The sequence below is a fragment of the Cebus imitator genome, unplaced genomic scaffold (genome assembly GCF_001604975.1).
Source record: "Cebus imitator isolate Cc_AM_T3 unplaced genomic scaffold, Cebus_imitator-1.0 Scaffold145, whole genome shotgun sequence".
In the NCBI taxonomy this organism is placed as follows: domain Eukaryota; kingdom Metazoa; phylum Chordata; class Mammalia; order Primates; family Cebidae; genus Cebus; species Cebus imitator.
The window spans coordinates 660,043-686,994 of record NW_016107460.1 but is presented as its reverse complement, the minus strand read 5'-3'; the positions used below and the strand labels follow the sequence as shown (position 1 = coordinate 686,994).

Genomic DNA, 26,952 nt, shown 5'->3' with positions numbered 1-26,952 from the left:
AGGGGAGGAAGGGAGGAAGGGGTGGAGGGAGGAAGGGGTAGAAGGAAGGAATGGATAAAGGGAGGAAGAGGAGGAAGGAAGGTAGGGAGGAAGGGAGGAAGGGGTGGAAGGATGTTGAATTCTTGCTGGTTTAATTGAAAGGGGAAAGAGTGTGTTTAAAGAGGATTCTCAGAAGAAAAATCACTGAGGTAAAATACATTTTAGGTGGTTGATTGAAAAGATGAAACGTAAGGATTTCTTGGGTAACTGACCTGAGGTGACCCTGAGGCCAATGGCACCCCAGGGAGCCAGGCCCTCCTGGGATGCAAACCTAGGAAGGAGGGCTGGGCTGGGTCCATGCTTGGATGGCTGGAAGGGCCAAGCCCAAGCCAGCGCCTGGATCCATGTGGCTCCTTTCTCTAAACTAACATACAGACTAAAATAAATAAGACGTTTTCTCCAAGGGAAGAATGCATTGATGATGGCTACCACTTGTTGAACCTTAAATATATGCCAGGCACCATGATAAGTACATAGAAACCCTTTACATGCCCATTCTCCCCAGCTGTCACACAGCCCACATGTAAAATACTATCGTTCCCACCATTTCATGGAGAAAGAACTGACACCAGAGTGCAGATGCCACTCACTGGGCCGTTCACTGAAGCTTCACCCTCAAGGCTTCTGTGATGCTCAGGCCCCTGTCAGGCTCTGGAAGGGGCCCAGCCATGCGTTCTCTTGGTCATGTGTTTGGAAGTTTTGCAAAATGGGTTACTAATATTTCACTTGTAATTGGTGAAGACAGCTTTCCTCTTGCCGATGTTCCCTCTAGCACATGCATGTTTCCTGTGTCAAGCATCAGTGATTTTCAGGGGAAAAAGTCACTGAGTTGGGGATACAATCAGTTTGAATGAGCGAGATCTATTCCGATGATTTGCTACCACTTCTGCGCATCAAGTGCTCCTGTACAGGAATGGCTTCCAGGACCCAGGACTACTCTGTCTGTATACTTCCTGACTCGCCCAGGGGGTGGTGACAGGGGCCTGTCTCTGCGTCTATGTAGAGGAACATGGACAGTAGAGGAACCCCAGACCTGTAGCACATGGAGTCCAAAGCTACTGTGGAGAATTCTCCCAATTATCTGACTTGTAAAACTGTTAGCAGAGTCGATTCTCGTCAACAAAGGCGTCTCTTGTCAGGAATGTACTTAATGTGGCCTTTATGCTTATAAGCACATCATGGATTGTTTTTTTTCTTCAATGGCAGTTGCAAGAAATACAATTCACTGCAGCTGTTGTATTTTCAGGGTGGAAATCGATAGTCGTGTTCTATCTATGAGTGTGTCTACGTGTGAAGTGGCATATTCTACCCATTCCAACTCTCCCTAGTGAAACATTTCTATCAACCTGGTTAGGGGAAAGGCTGAATTATCTTTTATAAAGTCCTAGCCAGAGGAAGAGTCCATCAGAGCCCCAAAATACAGGGTAAAAGTGTTGCAGAAGTGTATTAGTTAATAAATACATGAAATTAGGTATCTGGATTGTTGAGCATTTTTCGGTACTTGTCAGCTCAATATTTGTGATTTGCCGTGGTCTTTATATTCCAGATATCACTTTTGTACCTAATTTTGTATTTGTAATTTTATATCCTTCTTTTCTTAAGGAAAATACTCCAGACTATATAAGATGTAGGCCCACAAAACCTGAATCGATTCCTGACAGAGTAATGAAGTAACAGCTGGAATGACAGCCACTAAATGGCCAAGCCAGGATTTGAAGCCGGAATTCAGGCGTGGGCCTCAGAAGGCGTCCTGGACTCTAACATGCATCCCTGGAGTCAGGGTCTTGTTGAGGTGCAGATTCTGACTCAGTAGATGTGGGCTGGGGCCCAGGTGCCGTGAGGCTGCTGCTCTGTGGGCCACACTCAGGAGCCAGGGTCTCTCAGCTAATGCGCTCTATGGCGGCTCTCGGGCAGTGCAATTAACCACTGCCACTCAGGGAGGTGGTGGGACTTGCCCAGATAGCAGAGTCACAGGCTGAACTCACAGCTCCTGCCCCCGCCTACCATGGTGGCAGGTGGGCTAAGTGTGGAGTCCCAGGAGTTAGCTCTGGGTCCCCAAGAGGAATGTCCCTTCCAGCCCCCTACACCTCAGGTGGGAGCTGCCCCTCCTGTTGCCTGGAATTGGCCTGAGATGCTGCAGTCAGTCTTGACCTGCAAGGGGAGCAGGAGAGCACTGGCGTTTCCAGTGTGACAGCCGTACCTGGCTGGACTCTACTTGCCTGGCTTTCTTGGTGACAGGCCACTCAGCTCCGATAAGCATCAGTTTCCCTGTGCATGAAATGAGCTGAATATGACCCACATCATAGAGTTATTCAGGATTAAATGAGGCGTTATATGACTAGTTACACAATCTGACTCTGCGTGTGTTGGCCCACAGCACCGTGGAACTGAGCATTGTTGTTCCTGGGCTAAACTGACCTTCGGAATCAAGTGACTACTTCTTGCAGCATGTACTCTCAGCTTCCTTTTTCTCAATATGTGTGAAGAAGAGACGGTGTTAGAACAGAAGGACATCTGCAAACATTCACACCCTGCAGAGGGCTGAGCAGAGGCTAAGCGCTTGATGGCAGCTAATTGTTCCCTGACAGATGTCAGCTTTGCCTGTCTGTCTCTCTTAGCATGTTTGCAGCTGTGCAGCAGGCTGGCAGCCTCTGCCATTCTCTTTCTGCCTGGGTCCTCCCAAATGTACCCCAAATCCCAGCCATGCTGCTTGATCACCACAGGCCTGCCTGGTGACAACAGGCTGTGGTGATTTTATTTGTCACCTTTAGAGCTTGTGTAGCAGCATTTCTTTCCTAGAGGCTCCAGATGTTCGTCCTGCAGACATCTCTTCCAGGAGAAAAGGGAATAGATGAGGGTAGGCTGTATTTCCTGGCTGTCCCAATCCTCTGGTCATTAGCATCCCCCAGAAGGACATGCAGCATAATGGCTGCAGTCTCTATGTGGCGCTGCCCCAGGCTCTGTAGCCTGGAAGGTCCCACATCAGTTGCAGCCAGGCCTGGATTTGGGTTATTTTAAGCTGCCCCTGCAATGCAGCTGCAAATCCAGAAAAAGAGGAATGAGGGGTCTGCTCATCACAGAAGAGCTCACTAAGCACACGTTGTCACTGGCTTAGAGAGCAGGAGACAGCATAATTACAGTCATTCCAAGATGTTCAGCATCACCCCTTTCAGGAGCACCCCTCCCATTTCTTTGGTGCCAATACCTTTTTTTTAAAAACCCTCCGGGGAAATTTCGAAATACCATTGGTAAAAGCAAACTGCCTCACTTAGCTCCTTAGTTATTTGTTTAGGATTTAATATATCTCCTTAGAATTTTTTGGGAAGGAATTGAAGACTCTTACACTGCCCTTTGGGGGAAGGGAGTGTCCAAGAAGAGGGGAGGAGCTTTCACCTTCAACCCAGTGACCTCAACTGCATTCCACATGAAGCATGAGCTTTAGGACAACATGAGCACAGACTGAACCCTGAGAATGCAGTTTGCCCACTCATCTATTTATTTATTTGGTGTCTGAATCAACAGGCTCTGGTCAGGAAGAGGAAGAGGGGAAGCTATGAAACTCCTGTCCTTGGAAAGCTGTGTTTAGTGGACACCTATTGGTCCTGAATGGCAGGCAGAATCCTGGGTTCACAAGGGTAAATTCTCTAACTCTGAAGTTCCTTCTATGTCATTTCCATCTGTCTTAACTTTTCAGATTCCTTAGTATTTTTTCTGCTTCATTCATGTATGTATTCATTCATCCATTCAGTGAGCATTCATTAAATGTCAACTTTGTGCCAGGACTGCACTGGACACGGGGGCCACTGTCTCCACCCTTTGAGCTTACAATGCAGTGAGGGGCAGAAGAGCAGGGGTGAGTGGGCACACAGCAAGGTCAGTGCCACTCTGGGGGAAAGCCCGCATGTCTGGGGCATGTGGAGCTGCAGAGCATCACCTACTGGGTCTAGGTGCTGGAGAGGCGTCTTGGAGTGGTCCTAGGGAAACAAGGTGGCAAGGATTAGGGAGGAACTTAGTGAAAGAACGAGATGTTTAGAGGGAAATTTTGAAAATGTGGCCAAAGAGTGTACATGTAAACCCTCTCTCCAGCCCCCACAGCCTTTAGTAAGAGATCAGTTTTCCGAGAACACACTGTGGGCTCGGAGCTCTGTGAAGGATGTGCCAGCCATGGCTCAGGTGCTGCTGAGGCTGCTGCCCCCATGTGACACGGAGAAGGCTATTTGCAGAACAGCCACAGGCAGCAACACAAAGAACAAGCATGAATGGGAAACACAGGTCTCAGGAGCTCTGCCTCCCTCTCATGTGTCTGTTCACTTCTCAATAATCACTGAATACCTGCCGCATGCACTGTCCTCGGGACTGGGAAAACAGCCACATCTTAGCCCTTTTGGACCTTTACAGAATGATCAACAAATAGATGAATCTGTGGCATGTCATACCATGATGGAGGAAGACAGCTAGGGAGAAAGACAAGGGAAGGAAATGAGACAGAGCATGCAGGGCTGGGGTGAGGGTGGGAGGTGCCACACTGACAGGTGACATTCAAACACACCCTTGAGGGAGTCGCCATGTGGGTACCTGAAGTAAGGGTGGTCCAGGCAGAGGAAACATAAGTGCAAAAGCCCCGAGGCAGCAGCGGGCTTGCTGTGTTCAGGGAAAGACAAGGGGGCGTGGGAGGGAGTGGGTGGGGAGGAGAGGGAGCTGGGGACAGTGCATGGAGGGCCGCGGAGACTCTGTCTTGGGGCAGGTTGAGAAGCCAGTGGAGGCTGTAAGCAGGGGAGTGGCAGATGTGACCTCTGCTTCAACATGAGCACCCACGATCAGGTCAACATGGGTGCTGGCGTCAGAGCAGCCAACTGGTGCCTAGTAAAAACAAATAAAAACAAAAAGAGTCTCCAGATCTCCAGAAACTGATTAAACAAAAATATTATAGAACGCCTAGTAAGTGAAGGACATTTTGTAGGTAGTTTGGGTCCTCTCCTGAAGGAGAGAGCTTTCTGGGGGAGTTGGAGATACGTGCACGCATGGGAGATGATGTCTCACCGCAGGGCGGCGCATCATCCGTGCTGAAGGAGTGCCAGTGTTTCAGAAATGGACACAGAGCAGGTCAGTGGATGGACAGGGAAAAGGAGCACTCTCTATGTGCCAGCACTGTTCTAAGTGCCCTGGGCCTTCTGGGCATGAGATGAGCATTTTTCAGTCATACGTGGGACACTGAGGATCATGCTAGGTAGAGGTGAGCCCTTTCCTGGAAGAAGTTAATCTAGAAAGCATAATCTGTCTCATTTGGAAGGAGCTAAATAAATCTCTCTTCAATGAAGCAAAGGTCAATAAGAAAATGTCTATTTTACCTATAAAATTACCTATCAGAACTTACCATGAGGCATAATGTTAATCAAGTGCCCAAATTAATGATTTCAGACCACAGATACTGAAACACCAAAGTGATAAGGCGGCAAGTATTTCAGTTAGCTACTGCTGCATAACAAATGACTCCAAAGCTTTGGGACTTAAAACAATGATTTGTTATTGCTTATCATTCTGTCAGCTGGGAGGTTCTTCCGCTGGCCTCACCTGGGCTCATGCACACGGCTACATTTAGCTAGGGTGTCAGCTGGGTGATAGGCATAGCTGGGATGCTGGATCACCTAAGTCTTTCTCTCCATGTGGTATTGTTTTAAAATATAGGTTTTAGCGCTGCCTCAGGATGTAAAGTGTAATAAGGGGGCGAGGTGGGCAGCGTGCGCCTGTGAGGCTTATGGGTACCCCTAGCTCCCCCTGCAGTGGTCGGCTCCAGTTGCCACTTGTGGATTTGGGTTCCAAATGGAAGGCTGCGTGTTCTTTGCTGCTTATTGTTGCCCCGGTTACTGTGGTGACGCCAGAGCAGCCTTAGCGCTGTGCAGGAGCCCGGGTCTACCTCTCAGCCCTACTTGGGGTTGGTCCTGGTGGAGCTACGCAGGGTTGTGGCAGCACTGCCTCAAAATATGACTGCAGATTCTAATTCCTATGTGTTTCCATGGGAATTCGTGATATGGGCAGCTATTGTTGGATTTTTCGCTGTTCCCATTTTTTTGTGGAGAAGTTTGAGATCGGTTAGGAGTCTGCTTTATGTGAGAAGAGAGAAAAAGCTTGCCGGTGTGCTTTCTGGACTAATTGACGAAAAATGTAAACTACCTGAAATATTTACCCTTGTTTAAAAAAGAGCATGAAGGCTGTGAAGTAGAGTCATCTTTAAAGGAGGCCAGCTTTGAGGAGGAGGCAACAGAGGCACGAAGTTTGGAGGCAACATGTGAAAAGCTGAACAGGTCCAATGATGAACTTGAGGATGAAATACTTGGTCTCGAAAAAGAGTTAAAAGAACAGAAATCAAAGCATTCTGAACAAAAGCAACTGATGGTGGGTATTTCAAAAATGATACAGTCTCTAGAAGATAAGTCAAAATCCCTCAAATCACAAGTAGCTGAAGCCAAAATCATCTTCAAGATATCTCAAATGAATGAAGAAAGACTGAAGATAGCAATAAAAGGTGACTTGAATGAAAATTCTCATCTTCAGAAAAGCCAGAAACAGTTTTTGCAAGAAGCTGAAGTATGGAAAGAACAAGTGAGCGAACTCAATAATCAGAAAATAACATTGGAAGACTCCAGAGTACACACAGAGCAAGTTCTAAACGATAAAGACAATCACATCGAGACTCTGACTGAATGCTTGCTGAAGATGAAAGACTGGGCTGCTATGCTTGGAGAAGACATAATGGAAGATGAGAACTTGAAATTAGCAATGAACAGTGAATCAAAAGATGGTGATTACTTAGATCATCCTCCAAAAGGAGCTTTGAAGAAACTGATTCATGCTGCTAAGTTAAATGCTTCTTTAAAAATCTTGGAAGGAGAAGGAAACCAAATTGATTTTCAGTTATCTGAAGTTGAAAAAACAAAGGAAGAGCTTACACAGTGTATTAAAGATCTTCAGACTCAACAAGCATCTTTGCAGTCAGAAAACACACATGTAGAAAGTGAGAATCAGAAGCTTCAACAGAAATTTAAAATAATGACTCAATTCTATCAAGAAAATGAAATGAGACTCTATAGGAAATTAACACTAGAGAAAAATAGCCAGTTAGAGAAAGAAGATAAACTTTCTAAAGTAGACAAAAAGATCGTCCATGCCACCGAGAAGCTGGAGACCTATAGATAGTGAGCCAAAGATCTTGAAGAAGAATTCAAGAGAACTATTATCAACGGCAGACTATTGCCTATGAGAAAAAAGCACATCATAATTGGTTGGCAGCTTGGACTGTGCTGAAGGAAACCTCAATGATTTAAGGAAAGAAAATGCTCACAGCAGACAAAAATTAACTGAAATACAGTTTAAACTGTTAGGAAAAGATCCTGATGCACTTTATGTTCCAAATACGGCATGTGGCAGAGAACATTCTCCATATGGTCCCTCACCAATGGGTGGATCTTCATCTGAAACGAGAGCTTTTCTCTGTCCTCCAACTTTGTTGGAGGGTCCACTCAGACTCTCACCTTTGCTTCCGGGGGAAAAGGAAGAGGCTCAAGAGGCCCAGGAAATCCTCTGCATCATCAGATTACCAACGAAAGAGGAGAATCAACCTGTGGTAGGTTACCGGATCCTCACAGGGCTCCTTCTGACACAGAGTTCCTGTCGCTTCCGTGGGAACAGGACCGTAGGATGATGTTTCCTCCACCAGGACACCAGGTCTACTGTGGTTGTAGACAAATGGGAAAGTAACTTTATGCTTAATTAAATAAATTGTAGTTTATTTTAAAAATATATACATATATGTTTTATTATTCTTCAGGTATGGAGAGGCCAACAGGTCAAGAGTCTGTTGCCACTGAAAAGACAGTTTGTGACTGACAGATCCCAAGAGAAGGGAAAGTACTATGCCATGCAGGAGCACATGGGGAGGCACTGTGGTCACTGAGAAGGCAGGAGTGATGGGAAAACTTGGGCAAGAGCCTTTATTGTGGTTTCCATGGGAAGGAATGAGTGAGGCAAGGTGAACCGGGTTAAGGTTAGCTATTATAGTGTGAGTAATTTCAGCAGGCTCTGGGCTTAGGGGCTGTCCCTAGTTGTCTGGTACCTGGCCCAGGGGTGATTAGGGCAGAGGAATGGTGGCCTAGACCACGTGAGTCCTGTGGAATGCTGATGAAGTAGGTAGCTGGGGCATGAGCTCTGGACTGGTTAGTTTGTGTCTGAAAAGCACACTCATGGGCAAGTCGTTTGCTGTCTCTAGGAAATGGCTAACCTGGGTGGGACAGGTCTGCCAAGGTTAGCAAGGCCCTAGATGTGGAAGCATCAGAATACACAAAAAGACATGGTTAATATGGTGTCAGAGCCTCTGTCTTCATGTGGCCTTTCATGAAGGGCTCTAGAGGGAACTCCCTTAAGTGGATGTAAAGGGCCGTTCAAGACAGCAGAAGTCACAAGGTCACGTACAGCTTCCAAGCAAAGCTGGACGATATACAACATCACTTTTGCCGATCCCATGGGTCATAGCAAGTCACAGATGCACCCCAGATCCCTGCTCACGCTGAGAGGAGAGGAACATTAACCATGTGGGAGGGGAAGGTCATCACCGTTGTTTTTGCCAACAACCTGCCACAGAAGATGTGGCTTCGGAGTGCTGCCAAGGCCTTTCTGAATGGACCAGATCCAATAGGAAGAGCAGAAAGAAGCTGAGTTCCAGCTCATTTGTCTTTGCTAGTGTGGAGTCAGGGTATAGCTTCCCTCCCACTGTTGGTCCCCACATTGAGGGTCAGTTGGGTGTTTGCCCAGGAGCCTGCAGGGACTTTTTGTGCCTTTAGAGGAGGGTTGGCATGGCTTTGGGTTGCTGTCTCTGAAACCGCCCCAGAGCCTGGCATCCTGGGAGAGTGCCGGCCTGCTCTGGCAGGGAGCCCAGGCCTGTTTGCAAACTGTTTGAATGCCTTAGGGTCAAGCTCTCTCATAGACATATTATTTTCTTATCAGGAGTTAAAATAACCCTAGAACTTCTCCCATAGAAATGCAGATGCTTTATTACAATGAAAGTACCATTTGTAAAGCATATGGAATTAGGCCAGTAACAACCAGCATTTACTCCACACTTTAGGGCCCATGAAGCACTTTCTCCTGTGCTCTTCCTTGTTCTCACAGTCACCTGTGGTTAGGCCTCATTATCCTACTTTTTCTTATCAGAACACTGAAGCTCTAGGGGTTCCCTGCTCCCTGTCTTGCTGGGGGCTCCAAATTGGCTTAGGGCCCTAGGAGTTACCCTGGGCCCAAGGGTGAAGCTATGGGAGCCCTACAACGCCTGCCCCGTTTCATGCCAGCACCTCAGTGAATTCCTTCTCTCCCCCATACCTGCTCATTCTGTGTGGCTGCGCTCATTAGATTATTTCACCCTTTTTATTAGATGCCTCAGGGAGTCTCCTTTGTGGGCCCAGTTAATCTCTGCAGGGGGTACTGACACCCCAGGTACAGCCCAGCCCTGCATGCTGCTCTTTGCTCCAGGGACCCCACCTGGTCCACCATTTGCTGGGAGATTTCAGTCCCTCCAGAACACAAGCCTGTGAGGAGCCACACTGGCTCCAGAAAGCGAGCCCCAGTCACTGCTGGGTGCAGTGCACATTCCTCTGCTGTGCAGTGGTGGAGCTTCATCCTGGTGGTCCTTTGTTCTGGATCTAGGTGTCTCAGTGAGACGCCAGCCTGGCTGCTTCAGAGCCCCAGGTGAAGCCGTCATTCTGAATCCGATTGAGGAAGAGAAGGCGGCATCTCAGCTGAGTTGCTGTCCAACATAAAACCACGGGGCATTGTGCTCAGACACACGCTGACACTAACCGAGGCTAATGAGGCAGGGCCTCTCATAATAGCATTCTGTTTCTTTGGAAACTAAGGTGTAGTTTTTAAAATGTCGCATGGCCCTCAAGCACATTTTGCATTTCCTAGAACTTATTCTACCATTTTTACAGGGACCTGTGGCAGGCAGAGCGGCTCCGGCCAGCTTCCCTGCAGGATTCCACTTCCTGTTTGGGTCGCTACGGGAAGCTTCCCTGCAGGATTCCACTTCCTGTTTGGGTCGCTCGGGGCGGCTTCGCTGGAGGATTCCACTTCCGGCTTGGGTCGACCTTGCTACTGCAAGGGACGGCTTGCCCCTTGCCTTTCTGCTCCCTGGGTGTTTCCTTTGTGAAGGGAGGAACCTGGCCTAGAAAACATCTCAAAGCCCTGCTGAAGAGAGGAGCTCCGGCTTCCTTTGGGATGCCCTGAAGAAGGTGCTTTCCAAATGAGAGGGCCTCAGGAGGGCAGTGACATCTCCCTGACTGCGGCGAGTCAGGTGCGGCTCTAGCCAAGGTGAGTGGGGCCTGCCGCGTCCAAGGTGGTGACAGCAGGCACTGAGACTGCTCCGGAATCATGGCTCTGTGAGGTTGCTGCTCTGAAGTCCTGCCTCTGGGTCCTCCTTTAGTGTCGTGACACCTCTTTTCTCTGGAAGAGGACAGTCTCTCTCCCTGCAGGAACCACCTGATATTTCTTCTGCTTAGGGCTGGCCTCTGTCGACTGCTCCGTGGTGTCTGCTGTTTTTCTTAGCTCAGTGCTTCTCAGCGAGGGTGCTTGCCCTCCCCCAGGGCCATTTGGTAATGTCCAGAGATAATTTACACAGTAGCTACTGGAGGTGTGCTGCTGGCGTCAAGTGGGTGGAGGCCGGGGATGCTGCTAAACACCCCACAGCATACAGGACAGACCCTTACATCAAAGAATTATCTGTTCCAAAATGTCAGTACTGATGGGGTTAGGAAACCCTACTAATGATGGTGTTTCCTTACCTGGCAAATAAAATTCAGGATTCTCAGCCTCCACATCAGTACAGAATGAGTGTTTCCTTACTGAAATGCTTGGAGCCAGAAGTGTTTTAGATTTAGGATTTGGGAATATTTGCGTTATATTTACTGGTTGAGCATTCCCAATCTGAAATCTAAAATGCTCCAATGAGCATTTCCTTTGAGCATGACCTTTGAGCATCATGTTGATACTCAAAAAGTTGCAGAATTCAGAGCATTTCAGATTTTTGGATTGCTCAACCTGTACCCTTCACAGTATCTTGAAAATGGACCATGCTTATCTTGTCTGTTTTGATCTAGAGCGTCCTCCTTCTCCATGTCCACACTAGGAATTCCTATTCCAGCCCAGAGAAAATCATTCATTACTACTATGTATTAGCTACTTAAGGCCAGGTGATGTTTTTCCCAGATCTTCCTCCTCCTCCTCCTCCTCCTCATCAATTATTTTAGGGTCATCATAAGAATTGCATACAAGCTAGCCAACAAGCAGTCAACAGTCATCTGCCTGTAGCCCATTGCTACCTGAATTCAGTTCCTGTCATCATGGATTTTTAAATTTCAAAATAGCACTAAAACTGGTCCATGGGCTCATTAACGTCATAATTGTCATCATCATCACCATCATTATCATCATTGCAAACCAGGCAACAAGCAGTCACTAAGCTCATGCTGATTCTGATGCTGATGGTGAATGGGAAGCAGCGCTGCAGAAAACCGCCTCACTCCAAGCCGTGCAGGGCCACAGGTGCTCTGTGTTAGGTTGAGTGTTCACTTGTTCAGTGTGAATGCGTTTTGGTTAAGAGTTATTAGCATCTGAGCTTCTGGTGACCAGATCCTTCTTTCTAAACACACATATATGAAAAACTGTTGGAGAAACCCAAATGGTGTCACTAAATATGCACATCAGAGGAGGCAGGTGGGAGAAGACTGGTTGCTCAACCAGGATGATTCTGCCAGAGCAAAAGACCCTATATGGCTCACTTTTCGGCCCCAGCACTGCCTTGTTATGGTTATTATATGTTGAAGCTAAAGTTTGGGCATTCTGGGGCAGCCTTTGCCCCACACCCACAAGAGTCTTTTTCATTTTTCAACTGCCACCTGAAGTCTGGAAATAGCACTCTGCCTTTTCTTCAGGCCCCATAGAAACTGGGACTCTTGGGTGTTTTAACTTAGCATCTGACTCCATTAGATGCTCAGGGCCTCCTGCACTTACCCCTAGGGATTGGGAAAAGGGGTGTTCTGGGGAGACAGGGGGGCAGTTTGCCCTCTATTTGGTGGCTTTTCCTGTACAGTGGAGAGAGCAGCCAGAAGCTGAAATGACATCTGAGACATTGTCATCCGACGTAGTGTCTCTTCCCTCCCTGACCTTGTTCCTGTGCCACCTCGCCCTCCCTCTCTTCCACTTCCAACACTTAGGGATGAGTTATGAAGTGTCTTATTGGAAAGCAAGACCTGAATAGCAATGAAGGGAAGACACTATAGTCAGTTATTGTTGATCATCTCTACCTGCACTTTCTATATTTGCAAGCACTTTTCAGGACTTAGTAATAAAGTGTCTGTAGATCACCTTGCTGCTTCCCACTGCTGCTGCCTCGTGAATGCAGTTCTAGTTGTGTACCTCCCAGTTACACACACTAATGAGGTAGGACCTTCCAAAGAAGTGCAAAATATTTCTACAGTTATGATAAACACCCCCAGTGGATGCTATTAGTGCCTTGCCCAGGAGGATGCACTGATCTCCCAGCTTCTCTGAGTATTGCTCACAGCAGCTGCCTGCTTCCTGAAGAATTGCCCTTGGCAGAGCAGAAGCCACTGTGCTAGGAAGTTATCCACTCCCTCAGCATCCCATAGCCAATAACTGATTGTCATTAGGGCTGTATTAGTTATCTGTTTCTCAAAATAAATTACTCTAAAACTTAGTGCATTAAATGGACAATGAATATTTGTTATCCCACAGTCCATAGGGGTCAGAGATTTGGGAGGTAGCACAGTGGTTTCAGTTTGGGTTTCTCAGGAGGTTGCCTGCAGACTGTCCATCAGGGCTGCAAGTGATCTGCAGGCTTGACTGAGGCAGGTGGCCCTGCTTCTGGGTGGCTCACTGACCTGGCTGGCAGGGTGGGCCTAGTTGTTGGCAGAATGCTTAGTCCCTCTAACCGTGGGTCTCTCCTAAGTTCAGCTTCTAGAGAAGCTAAGATAAAATACTTCCTGTACAACCTATGTTCTAAAATATTATATTTAATAAAGTAACTTTCTTCTAACTTTTAGATCTGCAACTTTTCTCTCAGCAGTTTCAGAAGCTGAGCATTTAAGATTGTGGCTCTGAAGGCACGTGGGTGCCCTCAACATCAATAGCAGCAGCTAATGATTCCCAAGGCTTTTCCATGCACCAGACCATGAGAAGGGCAAAATGTGCTGTGATTCTGTTGATGCAATTCCCACGATCCCTTCAGTCCCACATTGAAAATGTAACAAGGCAACTGGAAAACTATCTTCAACATCAGTGCCTTTTTCATTTTGCTTCTCTTTTTTTAAATCTCATAAAACTGAGAATCCGCCTATATTTGTTCTTTTATTTGACCTTTCCATGGAGCTTGACCCCAGTGGGTAACTTCCCAAGCTCTCCTTGAAACTCTCCTCTCTTAGATTTTGAACTTGGATGACAGAGTGAGAAAGGCCTGGCATGTTTGCTCTGGACTGGGTAGTCCAATGGAGCTATGTGGATTTTCTGCACAAATCTGGGTTGTGAACAGACCCAATGGGGCTTCTGTCCAGTGGGTTATAGCTAGGCTGGGATGGAGGTAGGGAAAGCAGGGAGGAGGTGGATAGAGCCTGAACTGGGGGAGGCAGTGAGCCTTAGGAGAGCAGGCAGATTCTAGATACTTAGGAAAGCCAGTTTCACAGAGCTTGGTAAAGGGACTTTGGATGGAGTGGGCACTGGAGGAGGGCAGAAGGGAAAACAGAGGCACTGAAGATGTGTCCAGGCTTCTCCAGGGGTAGTTAGTAATGCCATTGACCCAAGTGAACTGACGTATTCCTGTGTTTTTGTTGGCTGCTGCTTTATTTTTGCCTTTCCTTGGCTATATGGATTTCCAGAAGTACCTGTTCCAGGGGAGACTGACAAGTGAGAGGGGTTTGAGGCATGGGACGGTGGGTGGGGCACAGGCAGCTCCACCAGGGCACCACCCCTCCAGCAGGAGTGGTTTCTTTATATGTACCAGGGTTATTTCTGCACTGAACTCTAGACCATGTGGAACTTGGCTTTTTAGAAGGTCAAATGCCAGGCACAATTTTCTGGCTGGGCCAGATGCAACCACACCCAGGAAACCAGCTTCATTATAGTGTGTGTGGATCCAGGTTCTCTTCCTTCACAATTTTCTAAGTATAAACGAGGTTGCGTGGAGATTAACATCACAAATTTGAGAAGACTGGGCCTCACTTAAAAAAAGTTTTATTGAGATACAATTCAGGTTATAAATTTCACCCTTCTCAAGTTTATAATTCAGTGGTTTGGGGTATATTTATAGTATTGTGTAACCATCACCACTTTAAATTTTAGAGCATTTTCACCACACTTCTCTCCCACAAAACCCTGTACTCATTAGGAGTAATGCCTTACTCTTTCCTGGCAACCTCGTATCTACTTTTTGTCTCTACAGAATTGTCTGTTCTGAGCATTTCCTATGAATGGAACCATAAAACGTGTGGCTTTTTGTGTCTGGCTTTTTATACTACGCATAATGATTTAAAAGTTCACCCATGTTGGAGCATGCATCAGTAATACTGCATTCATTTTTATTGCTGAATAATAATCCATTTATGGATATACCACATGTGTTTGTCCATTCATTCGTTGATGGATACTTGGGTTGTTTCCATTTTTTGGCTGTGATGAATAATGCTGGCATGAATATTTGCATACAAGTCTTTGTGTGGACATATATTTCATTTCTCTTGGAGAGACACCTGGGAGTGGAATTGCTGGGCTAATATGGTGACTGTGTCTTTACGATAACATTGAAGAACTGACACATGGGCTGCATCTTTTTTTGATATTGTCAATGATGCACAAGAGCACCAACACTCTTATTGTCTTTTTTCAGTGCATATGAAGCGGTGTGTCATTGTGGTTTTGATTTGTAGTTCCTTAATGATTAATGATGTTGAGCATCTTTCTGTGTGTTTATTGGTCATTTGTATATCCTCTTTGGAGAAATGTCTATTTAAATCATTTGTGTATTTTGAAATTGGGCTGTCCTTTCATTGTTGATTTGTAAGAGTTATTTATTCTGGACTCCAGTCCCTTATCACATCTGTGGCTTGCAAATATCTTCTCCCATGTTGTGGCTGTCTTTTAACTTTCTTGGTTTTGTGCTTTAAAGAACAAAAGATTTTTATTTTGAAGAAATCTGATTTACTTATTTTTTTCTTTTATTGCCTGTGATTTCAGTGTCTATTTAAGAAACTATTGCCTAATTCAAAGTATAAAGATTTATTCCCATGTTTTCTCCTAATAGTTCCATAGTTTTAACTCTTGCATGTAAGACTATACCCATATTGAGTTAATTTTTTATGAGGTTTGAAACAGGAGCCTAACTTTATTCTTTTGCACGTGAATATCCAGTTGTCCCAGCACCACTTATTGAAAAGACCGTTCATCTCCTATATGATTGTTTAGGCTTGTCTAAATCAGTTGGCCATAAAAGTATTTCTGTTCATAATTTAATAAAAATGTAGTTCTAATCCATTAATCTACATGTCTAGCTTTTTCTAGTACCATGCGATCCTAATTACTATAGCTTTGTATTAAGTTCTGAAATTGGGAAACTTGAGTTGTCCAACTTTGTTGTAAGATTGTTGGCCGGGCACGGTAGCTAATGCCTGTAATCCCAGCATTTTGGGAGGCTGAGGCGGGAGGATCACGAGGTCAGGCTAACCTGGCTAACATGATGAAATCCTGTCTCTACTAAAAATACAAAAATTAGCCAGGTGTGGTGGTGCATACCTGTAATCCCAGCTACTCAGGAGGCTGAGGCAGGAGAACTGCGTGAACCCAGGAGGTGGAGGTGGCTGTTAGCCAAGTTCACACCACTGCACTCCAGCCTAGGCAACAGAGCAAGAATCTGTCTCAAAAAAACAAAAAGATTGTTTTGGCTATTCTGGATTTCTTGCATTTTTATATGAATTTTAGGATCAGTTTGTTGATTTCTACATAGAAGCCAGATGACAATTTTAAGAGGATAGTGTTGAATCTGTGTGTCAATTTGGGAAATATTGCCATCTTAATACTTAAGTCTCCTGATTCATGAAGATGACATGTCTTTCCACTTATTTAGATCTCTTTTCTTTCATATCTTATAAGGTTTAGCATGTAAGACTTGCATTTTCTTTGCAAGTTCCAAATGTTACTGATTAGAAGTAAAATGGAAAATTCTTTCAGTTGCTGTTATCCTTTTCTGGCTTTTATTACTGCTTTTAATTGACACATAGTGTATATATTTATGGGATACAGTGTGATTTTGAAGCCTTGCGCTTATGTTGGGTTTATCTCAAGTATTTTTTCTTCTAGGTGTTGTTGTAAATGAAATTGTTTCCTTAATTTCATTTTCAGATTATCCATCACTAGTGTATAGAAATATAATTGATTTTTTGTATATTGACCTTGCATCCTGCAACTTTACTGTACTTGTTTATTGGTTCTGAAAGAGATTTTTATGGATTTTCTAGATAAGAAATCATACCATCTGTGAATAGAGATAGTTTCATTTACTTACCGTTATTCTCACTAAATGAATCAATAAGTAAGAGCTGTGGAGTAATTCCTGCAGTCTAGACAGTCTCTAAAAGGGGGCCTTGAGAAGGTCAGCAGTGATCAGCAGGGGATGAGAACAGGTTTAGGACTGTGAGATTGGAGCGGGGACTGAGGAGAGAAAGTCAGGAGGAATGACAGGCAGGTGCAAGGTAGAATCGGTGAGTGGTGGATCAGGAAGTCCTAGACAACAGGTTGCCGGTGGCACAGTCCTTTTTATTACCCTTTTAGCAGGCTGGGTGCCTCTCCTGGAAAGGACCGAAAGGACTCCTTCCAGCAGTGTCATCCAGAGCAGGAAAAAGACATAAATCTAAGCCATTCTCATTGGCTTTGTGCAGCCAGATAGGCTGTGAAGTAGGCAAAGGGCAGGAGAGGAGAGAGAACTAACATTTATTATCTAGTATGTGCCAACATTTTGCATATACTGTTTAGTTTAACCCTTACAGTACTCCTACTTTTGCAAATGTGAATCTGATGTTTTGTATAATATTCAGAAAATGAATGATATTTATGTAGTGGTAGCTGCCATCACACCATAAGTCAGTTGCCCATTTCTCCATCCACGAGGCAGCCATCCTCTGTATTATAAGGAGCTAATTTCTCAATTAGTTGTTTGAAAACTGAAAAGCATGTAGTAATAGAACAATATCCTATATTAGTGATCCTCAACCAGGAGTGTGTTAGGAGAAAACTCTCTTGTATTTTTGCATGTTTATGAGCAGGGGCACTGCACTTTTGTTCTAGTTATCTTTTGTTTTGTTTTGTTTTTGTTTTGTTTTTTTGAGAGAGAATCTTACTCTGTTACCCGGGCTAGAGTGCAATGATGTGATCTTGGCTCACTGCAACCTCTGCTTCCCAGGTTCAAGAGATTTTCCTGCCTCAGCCTCCTGAGTAGCTGAGATTACTGACATGCACCACCACGCCCTGCTAATTTTTATTTTTAGTAGAGACAGGGTTTCACCATGTAGGCCAGGCTGGTCTCGAACTCCTGACCTGAAGTGATCGACCTGCCTCTGCCTCCTAAAGTACTGGGATTACAGGTGTAAGCCACAATGCCCAGCCCTGTTCTAATTATCTTTTCAATGATTCTTTTTCAAGATTGTGAAGGAAACCATCTTGGCAGACAGAATAAGTGTCCCCCTCCAGGGAAGAAAGATTTGCTTACTGTGTAGGATAATAAAGATGATATTGGCCAGGAACAGTGGCTCATGCCTGTAATTCCAGAATTTTGGAAGGCCAAGGCATGCAGGTCACTTGAGCCCAGGAGTTCAAGATCAGCCTTAGCAACATAATGAGACTCCATCTCTACCTAAGCAAATAAATAAATAAATTGACCAGGCATGGTGGTGTGCGTGTGTGGTCCCAGCTACTTTGGAGGCTGAGGTAGGACACCTGCTTGAGCCTAGAAGATCAGGGCTACAGTGAGCCATGATGGAGCCCCTGCACTCCAGCCTGGGTGACAGAGCAAGCCCCTGTCTCCAGAAAAAAAAAAAAAAAAAAGATAATGTCTCCCTCATTATCTTTGTAAAAGTTGGGCAGGTTTGCCTGCAGTTCTTTCAACCTTTTAGAAGATTTGGGTTTCTGAAACTTCGGGCCCTTCTGTGTGGTGAACCCCATATATGCCCTGAATTCACCTGGGCCACTCTGCATCACCCTGTGGTGCCAGAGAACGAAGGGAACCAACCTGCACATGAAGTTTATGCTGCTTGCTGTGCTTTGTCTCTGACCCTGGAGTCTCATGTCTTCTGCCAGCGTACATGGAACTGCAGACTAACTCCTGTCAGGGTGCTCATCTAAATCACCTGTGGGGTTTCAACGATCCATACCCGCCTGGGCCCTACCCCAGTGATTCAGCTGTTCTCATTTTTTCCCCATCCTAGGGCAGAGGGCTGGGGGATGTGGGCAGTGGTGTCAGGGTCTAGCCGGGAAGGGTGAGGGGAGAGGAGGTTGAAGATGAGGAAATGCCTGGTCTGCTGTCTTGGTAGCCCTAGTGTCAGCCCTGTCCCATAGGCAGACGTGTAAATGTCCCAGGTGGAGCCCATAGCAATGATTCAGATTCAGTGTGTCTGGAGTAGAGCCCAGTCACTTGGGTTTCTTTAAGTTCTCTGAATTGTTCTGAGCACATGACCAGTTGAGACCACTGCTCTCACAGTGGTCAGGCCGCCAGGCTGACCAAGCTGGCCAAGCTTCTGGAGGCAGTCAGTGCACAGTTGGAGGTACTCAGCAGCGTTCTGAAGACACTGTAGGAAGGAATAAGGCAGCTGCAGGAGTGCCCCATGGGTAGAGATGGGCCTCCTCTGGTGGTCGCACCAGGCTTTGTCTAATAACCACAGCACCCCCTCTCAGGGCATCTGGCTGAGTGCATAGGTTATGTGCACCTGCAACTTCTTAGAGAACAACCTTCCCCACAGGGGACTGCAGAACTGGGACCGGCCCCGAGCATTTTAGCCAGGCTGTGAGAGGGCGCCCTCTCCTGGACATGCTGCTGCTGCTCATATAGTTCCTTCATTTTAAACTGAGTCTCTAAAATGATAAGAACACTTCAATAATGATTCTAAAAATATGCATTTGTGTTACACACAACTGTCTGTTTCTCTTTCTCTCTTGTACACACACCCCTCTAGAGCTGTATGGCTTGTTATAGGCTATGAAAATCTTTTATATTTACCAAGCTCTTCCCGATGGCACAGCTAGAAGGAGCTGGAGAAAAAGGCAAGTCAGTCTGAAGCTTTCTTGTAGGCTGAGAGTTAAATTTCCCGCCGATGGGTTCCTCCAGGGAAGGGATGCAGAGTGTTGGACTTTTCTGTGCCAAAGTTGAGAGTGGGGCCCCAGTGTTTGCTGAATGCTAATAGAATTTAGCAGACTCTTGTTCTCCCTGGAAAAAAGAGCTTTTGAAAGCGGGCATTATCCACAGAAAGGTGAAGTGTTTGGGCTAAGAGGAGGAGGGTCAGGCAGCCATTAAGAGAGGCTTGTGGTTATGTTGATGTTGTGTAGGAAATTTAAAAAAAGTTTTTTTAAATGAAAAAAAGACCATGGCAAGAACATCCTGAGTCTCGGGGGTTGTGTATTGGAATCTCAAAAGTGGAGAGGATATTTACCATCACAGGGGGGCTGTCAGATCATGGATGTTAAGCATTTGGTGCATTGGGAAAACTCCTTACTGGTGATTATAAATACCATCATTAGCTGCATGCTCAGCTGTTTTTGCTTTCCCCCAGTCCTAGGGCAGAGGGCCGGGGGATGTGGGCAGTGGTATCAGGGTCTAGCTGGGCGGGGTGAGGAGGAGTGGAGGTTGAAGATGAGGAAATGCCTCGTCTACTGTCTTGGTAGCCCTAGCATCAGCCCTGTCCCATAGGCAGACGTGTAAATGTCTCAGGTGGAGCCTATAGCAAACACCCCTCTGCTCTTTCCCACCAGAGTTCCTTTCAGGGCTATCCAAGAGACGGCCAGAATCCATTCCCTGCCTAAAGAACAGAGAATCTGACTTGAGCCACTGTCTTGCGGCTCGATTTCCCTGCAGATACTACAGAATGTGAGCCCCAGGTGTAAGGAATATTTAGAAAACCACCTTCAGAAACAGTTTCCCACCCCAAGATGGCAGCTGAAGAAGGCAATGCTATCTGAGCCCATGCTGGTTTTGGGTTTTCTGCAGCTCCCCACAAGCCACCCCAATACCACATGCATCTCAGCCAGGCCAATCCGGGTTGCTTTTTCCGTTAAGTCAGGGGTCTCTAGCCCCTGGGCCATGGAACAGTACCAGTCCATGACCTGTTAGGAACTGGGCCGTACAGCAGGAGGTGAGTGACAGTGAGTGAGCGAGCTTCATCTGTATTTACAGCTGCTCCCTATCACTCTCATTACCACCTGAGCTCCACCTCCTTTCAGATTAGCAGTGCCATTAGATTCTCCTAGGAGCGTGAACCCTATTGTGAACTGTGCCCGTCAGGGATCTAGGTTGCCCTCTCCTTATGAGAATCTAATGCCTGATGATCTGTCACTGTCTCCCATCACCACCAGATGGGACCATCTAGTTGCTGGAAAACAAGCTCAGGGCTCCCACTGATTCTACATTATGGTCAGATGTATAATTATTATATGCTACAGTATAATAATAATAGAAATAAAATGCACAATAAATGTAATGCACTTGAGTCACCCTGAAACCATTCCCCGACTGGGTCCATGGAAGAATTGTCTTCCCTGAAACTGGTCTCAGGTGCCAAAAATGTTGGGGACTTCTGCTTTAAGTGACTGCAGACTCCATTTGCACTTTTGGGTTTGCCCTTTTGCCAGCTTCTTGGTCCTTTCTCACCTTTCCATTGAACATTCACTGGGCATCTGCCTCCCACTCTGCAGCTGTAATTTTCAGATTTACAGAACTCAGCTCCCTAGAAAAACCACAGCCAGCCACCATCACCTCATCCCCAGCTGCAGTGATTGACTCAAAGGATAAATATGTCATCCAAACCCAGCCAATCAGAGTCTTCTTACTGAACTTCCACATGTAGGGCTCTTCTATCTTGGATTTGTATTACCTGGGAGGGCAGAAAGCTGGTGTTTCTGGTGCTGATGTCCCAATCCCCTGACTCACAAAGAAAGAGTGTTAGTAGGGGGAGAGAACAAGCCCTACACATAAGGGAGTGTGGAGGGTTGGAGAGCACTCATGCTTTTGCTTTAGTTCCTGAATTCAGTTGTGCCTGAGGCCACTTCTGTCCCTGTCCTTTCACAGTTATCTATACTATACTTTCCAGGCCCTGCTTGATGATTTGAATTGTTGCTGACTCTTTTAAAACTCTAAAGTGGTGATGACTATAAACTCATGCCCCAATCAGTTTTCCAATGCAGGGAGTGGTGTGTCTGTATCAGTTTAATCTTTATTTGAAGATTGGAACTGTTGCTGGCCTGTCTTGGGAGTTCCAGGCTCTGTCCTGTGTGATGACTACTTCCTTCTTCTGTCTGCTGTCTTCATCATTTATTGTTGTTATTATTTAAATCACATAAAGTTCTGCATTGAGGATTTCACGCATTAAATTTGTTTTCTCCATAACAAGATGACAAGCTTTTGGAATGATTTTTACATTTTAAAAAACAGCCTTTTCAGGAATGACCTTAATTCTGGGCACCTATCCAATAAATAATAACATTAATTGAATAAAAAAACATTTTCTCAAAACACAGAACCAACTGTGTGGCCTCCTCTGAGTATGATCACACTCCCTGGTGATTGAGCCCTCAGCTGATGCTGATCATTTGAATGTTCACATTCCCAATGTGAAGAGGCCAAGCAGAAGCACATATGGTGTGAGCCAGGGGAAGAGATTTTTCTACAACTCCTCTAAAATAAAAAGTGTTTTGGGGGGAATCCCAGAAAAACACATTCATCGTTGTTGCTGTTTTTTCTTGAATAGTTGCAGGACCACAGTGATTCTGAAGCAGCAGGTCTTGGTGAAGCTGAAGGAAGATGGGGGGATCTGAGATTAGGGTACAGAGAAGGAGGGACAACACTTCAGCACAGAAACAAGGCCCAGACTTTCTAATTTGGTATGCCTTTTGCATGTACTTCTTTACTGAGGGAGACAGAGGTTTTGACGCATTTAATACTGGCAAATTATTTTAAAATGGCTAAAACACAGAATCTTTGTGTTGTGGTCAGGGTGCAGTCAAGAAAGCAGATCCCAGGGCAGGGAGTTCCAAGTTAGAAGGGTGTTATAAAACCAGGGGAGGTTGAGACAACCCAGAGATTAGCAACTTCAGGAAGTCATTACCATTGCTAGGCCTGGAGGAACAAAGGGAGGGGACTGAGCCACCAGACCTAGGAACAGTGAACTGGAACTCTGGAGGAGGGACTGCATGAGATGCCACCTCAGGACCCATGGCTGAAACCGTGGGGAAATGGCCATGTCGGGAAGGGGAAATGGAAGCCAAGAAAGGGTTGGGTAGTGGAGCTGGGTCCAAAGAGGAAATGTGGTTACCTATAGAGAGAGAGGTAGTCACTGCCCAAGAAAAGTCTGGAGAGGGAGGCGGAGCTGGTGTATTACCGAGTTTCCCCCTTCTTTCATCCATGCGTCCATTGGACGAAACTTCCTCAAACCAAGTGGGTATGGGAGTACCAAGCAGAGCAGGGGAAGCAGGGGAATGGGTCTGAAAGCAAACAGATAACTTGTGCCCACCTGTGCCCAGTGTGCCCACCTGTGCCCACTGTATTTCTGCCACACAAGTCTGTATGCTTTGGGGCACAGCAGATGTTCTAGGCAAATGAGATGATGATGAAGAAAAACTGTACAGAGGAGTAAATGTCCCCACTTCCAGGCTTCAGTAAACATAAACCAGTATATCTATTGATGGCTGATAGGAAAAGATTCCCACTTTTCCAAGAGTCTCAGATCCCACGACAACTGAGGGGCAGGGACTAGTCCTTCTCTTCCTCAGTTTCCCCACAGTCAGCAAGTGCTGCAGGAGATTCAGATGAGGCAGGGAAAGGAGAGCCTTTCAGCTCTTCTCCCTGAGCTCCATTTCCCCACCTCTCCCACATCTGGTATGCAAATGGACCATATTGCCATTGGGAGAAAGCAAAATCCCTAAACATGGCTTACATTACATTACTAATCCACCTGATCTTCAGAGTTTTGGTTAACACAGGTTTACGCAGATTTTCAAAAAATCATTGACCTTACAAAGCTTTTATTTGACTTTTAATTCTATTCTATGGACTGCCCCTGCCCCCCTCCCATCCCCACCATCCACTGGGCAAACAATCCTGATCAAGCTCACCCTTCCCTCCCCCAAACACTCTTTCCAAAAATGCTACTTGAGCATCTACTCAGGACCAAAAGCTAGGGTTTCAAATCAAAAATGAATAAGACACAGTCCTGGTTCTTTTTCCTTCCATTTCCTTAGAACAGTAGTTATTCCTGTCCCCCAACCCAACCCTGCAGAATCCTTCCTTCAGATGTCATCTCAATGAAGTAAATAATACACAAAGCAGGGAAAGTGAAAGTGCTATGCTTCAGCTGGACACAGGAGCCCCAATCCTCTCCTCACCACCTCCCCCAGGCTGGGCTCATTCTAGAGATCCCTGGACCTTTTCAAAGAAAAGTTGGCAAATTCCTACTCCAGGGCAATTCAGTAAAAGCACATAAACTCCTTAGCAAATCTGTTGGGAGACAGAACCTAACTTAGGCTTGTCATAAAAATTGCTAAACTTTACTGCTTGTGTGCCTGTTGATAACAGGAGTCTGTCAGGTAATGGCAAATAATCCCTATTCATGGCATAAGGCTTTGTAGGAAAGAAGCAAATGAAATAATTTGAAAGTGGTTCAAAAACTATAAGCTCTTAAAAAAAATCAAGGATTTTCCTTTGGTAATTATTCTTCCTAGGCAGAAATTCCCAAGATTGGAGACAGAGGGAATGAAGGAACCTCATAATGAAGGTTTTTCCTTGGTTCCAGCTGCCTGAATGATCACTGGGCTGTGGCTGCCAGCACATTCCATGTGGGCCCCAAACACAAGCCCATTTCTTATATTTGTGTCTGGTACATAATCTGGCCACATCCCATGTCACAGCCCTCCTAAAGAAGATGCAACCACAGCAGCGCCTTCCCTGGGCCCTCATGTTCACCCAAACACACTTCTGTGCAACATTCATAACAACAGTGGTAAACAAAAGTTCAAATTGAATTTAAAGATAGAATTGGCTTTTATTGGGCATTCATGTATTGAACAGTAACCTATTCAAAGATTTAAAAAAGATGAGCTAAGCAGAGGACTTTGGTGTTATATACAGAAAAGGGCTAAAGAAGCAGAAAGCAGGAACAAGAAGCAGATCAGTCCTAGCTGAGAGTTCTTCATGCACCCAGCACAAGTGACTCCATTCTGGTTTGGTCTGGTCTGTTGGGTCCTAGTGCAGGAGCTCAGTCCAAAACGCGAGCCTCCCATACATTTCATTTAATATAAATTTGTGTGCACTTGATTTTGCAGGGTGTCTTAGTCTTTTCGTGTTGCTATAAAGGAATACCTGAGGCTGAATACTTTATAAAGAACAGAGGTTTGTTTGGCTCATGGTTCTGAAGGCCGTATAAGAAGCATAATGCCAGCATCAGCTTCTGGTGAGGGTCCTGGGCTGCTTCCGCTCATGGCAGAAGGTGAAGGGGAGCCAGCACATGCAGAGATCACATGGCAAGAGAGGAAGCAAGAGAGGGAAAAAGGGGAGGGAGATGCCAGGCTCTTTTGAACAACTAGCTCCTGTGGAAACAGAGTGAGAACTCCCTCACCCCCAGCCAGGGAGGGAATTAACCTATTTATGAGGGATCCACCTTCATGATGCAAACTCCTCCCATTACGGCCCACCTCCAATATTGAAGATCAAATTTCAACATGAGGTTTTGGGGGATGAACCTTCAAACTACAGCAGGGGGTGTATAGACCTTGTTTCCATTGACCAACTGTAGCTCCCACCATGTTTAGAGTCCTCAAAGATGAGGACTGCATCTTGAGCCGAGGCTCCTCACAGCCACTACCAGTGTTGCTCAGCACTCCCAGGCACTTGGACTGTACCCCATGGAGGACTCTGGGAGGCCCCTCCATGCACCCCTTGTTCACCGTTCCTATCCTCTTGGTCCGCCACAAGAAAATACCACAGATTGGGTGGCTCAAACAATAAGAAGTTATTTTCTCACAGTTCTAGAAGCTGGAAGTCCAAGATCAAGTTGCTGCCAGGGTTGGTTTCTCCTAAGGCCTCTCTCCTTGGTTTACAGATGGCCACTTTCTCCTCATGTCCTCACAGGGCCCTTATCTCTGTGTATACATCCCTGGCGTCTCTTCCTCTTCTTGTGAGGCCACAGTCCTAGTGGTTTAGGGTCTTACCCTCATAACCTCATTTACCCTGAATTACCTCTTTAAAGGCCCTATCTCCAAATATAGTCACTTTGGAGATTACGGTTTCCAACATAGGAATTTTGGAAGGACACAATTCATTCCATAACAGAAGGGATATGAGGAAAAGTGTGAATACTACAGCCTTTTAGAAAAGCAACTTGGCAATAACTATTTAAAATTGTTTAAAAAGATGCTCTTCTACCCAGAAATTTATTGCTTAGAAATTGTCTCATAGCTAGAAAACCACCTGTAATAATTAAAATGTGTTCAAGGGTGTTCATCACAGCATTGTCATTGTGGCAAACGGTTACACCTGGATACAGTGTATATGCCCATCAGTGGGAAAGTGGGTAAAAAAATCATGGTGAAATACACATCACCAGAGAGACTCTGTGGCCATTAAAAAGAATTAATTAGAACTGTACCAATTTACCTGGAGGGATTTCTATAAAATGTTATCATGCAAGAAAAGCAAGATGCATGAAGTGTGCATAGGGTGACTATAAATGATAAAGCAAATCTTATATGCATCTATATTGCTATATGATCACAAGGGTTGTTAACACAGGTAGACTGGAAGGTGCTGGTGGAGGGGACTGATGTGACAAGGTTGCAGAGGTGGGATCCCTGAAAGAGGAAATAAATTTTTATGAGGTTATATCAGGTAACAGGAACAGAAAACCAAACACCGCATGTTCTCACTTATAGGCGGATGTGGAACAATGAGAACACATGGGCACAGGGAGGGGAACATCACACACTGGGGTCTGTTGGGGGGTGGGGGGCTAGGGGAGGGACAGCGGTGGGTGGGGAGGTTGGGGAGGGATAACATTGGGAGAAATGCCTAATGTAGGTAACGTGGGGATGGAGACAGCAAACCACCATGCAACAGTCCTGTAAGATCTGCACATGTACTCCAGAACCTTAAGTACAATTAAAAAAAAAAGATTGTGTTAAGTAAAACTACAATATGTATAATGCAATCACACTTTACCATTTATGTGAAGTATATAGGTGTGTATATGTTTAAAGATATTAATGAAATGAAGTAAACTCATATCTGTCCCAGAAAACTAGAGATGACTGGGCATTGGGGGGTAGGAGGCACAAGGCAGGGCAGGAAGCAGATGAACTAGAAATGGCCCAACCCACCTGTCCTCTTAGCAACCCCTTGTTCCCCAGTGGGCCTGGAATCTTCCAGAATGGGAGGAGAAGGAAGTGAAGGATTGAGAAAAGTTGGCAGATTCTTAAAGGATTTACTGTGCCAGAAGGCTCACAATTTTCCTCATGCTGTGGTCTGGTCGTGGAAACAAATACCTCTAATTCCCTTTAAGTAGGCCAGAAAATGAGCCACTTAAGGATATGCATTACTGGATTAGTGTGGAGGAACAG

The 26,952-nt window shown here is 45.6% G+C and overlaps 1 pseudogene; it reads left to right on the top strand.

The window, feature by feature from the left end:
- Positions 1 to 6,201: 6,201 nt before the first annotated feature.
- LOC108313869 lies at positions 6,202 to 7,836 on the top strand (annotated as a pseudogene).
- Positions 7,837 to 26,952: the final 19,116 nt, after the last annotated feature.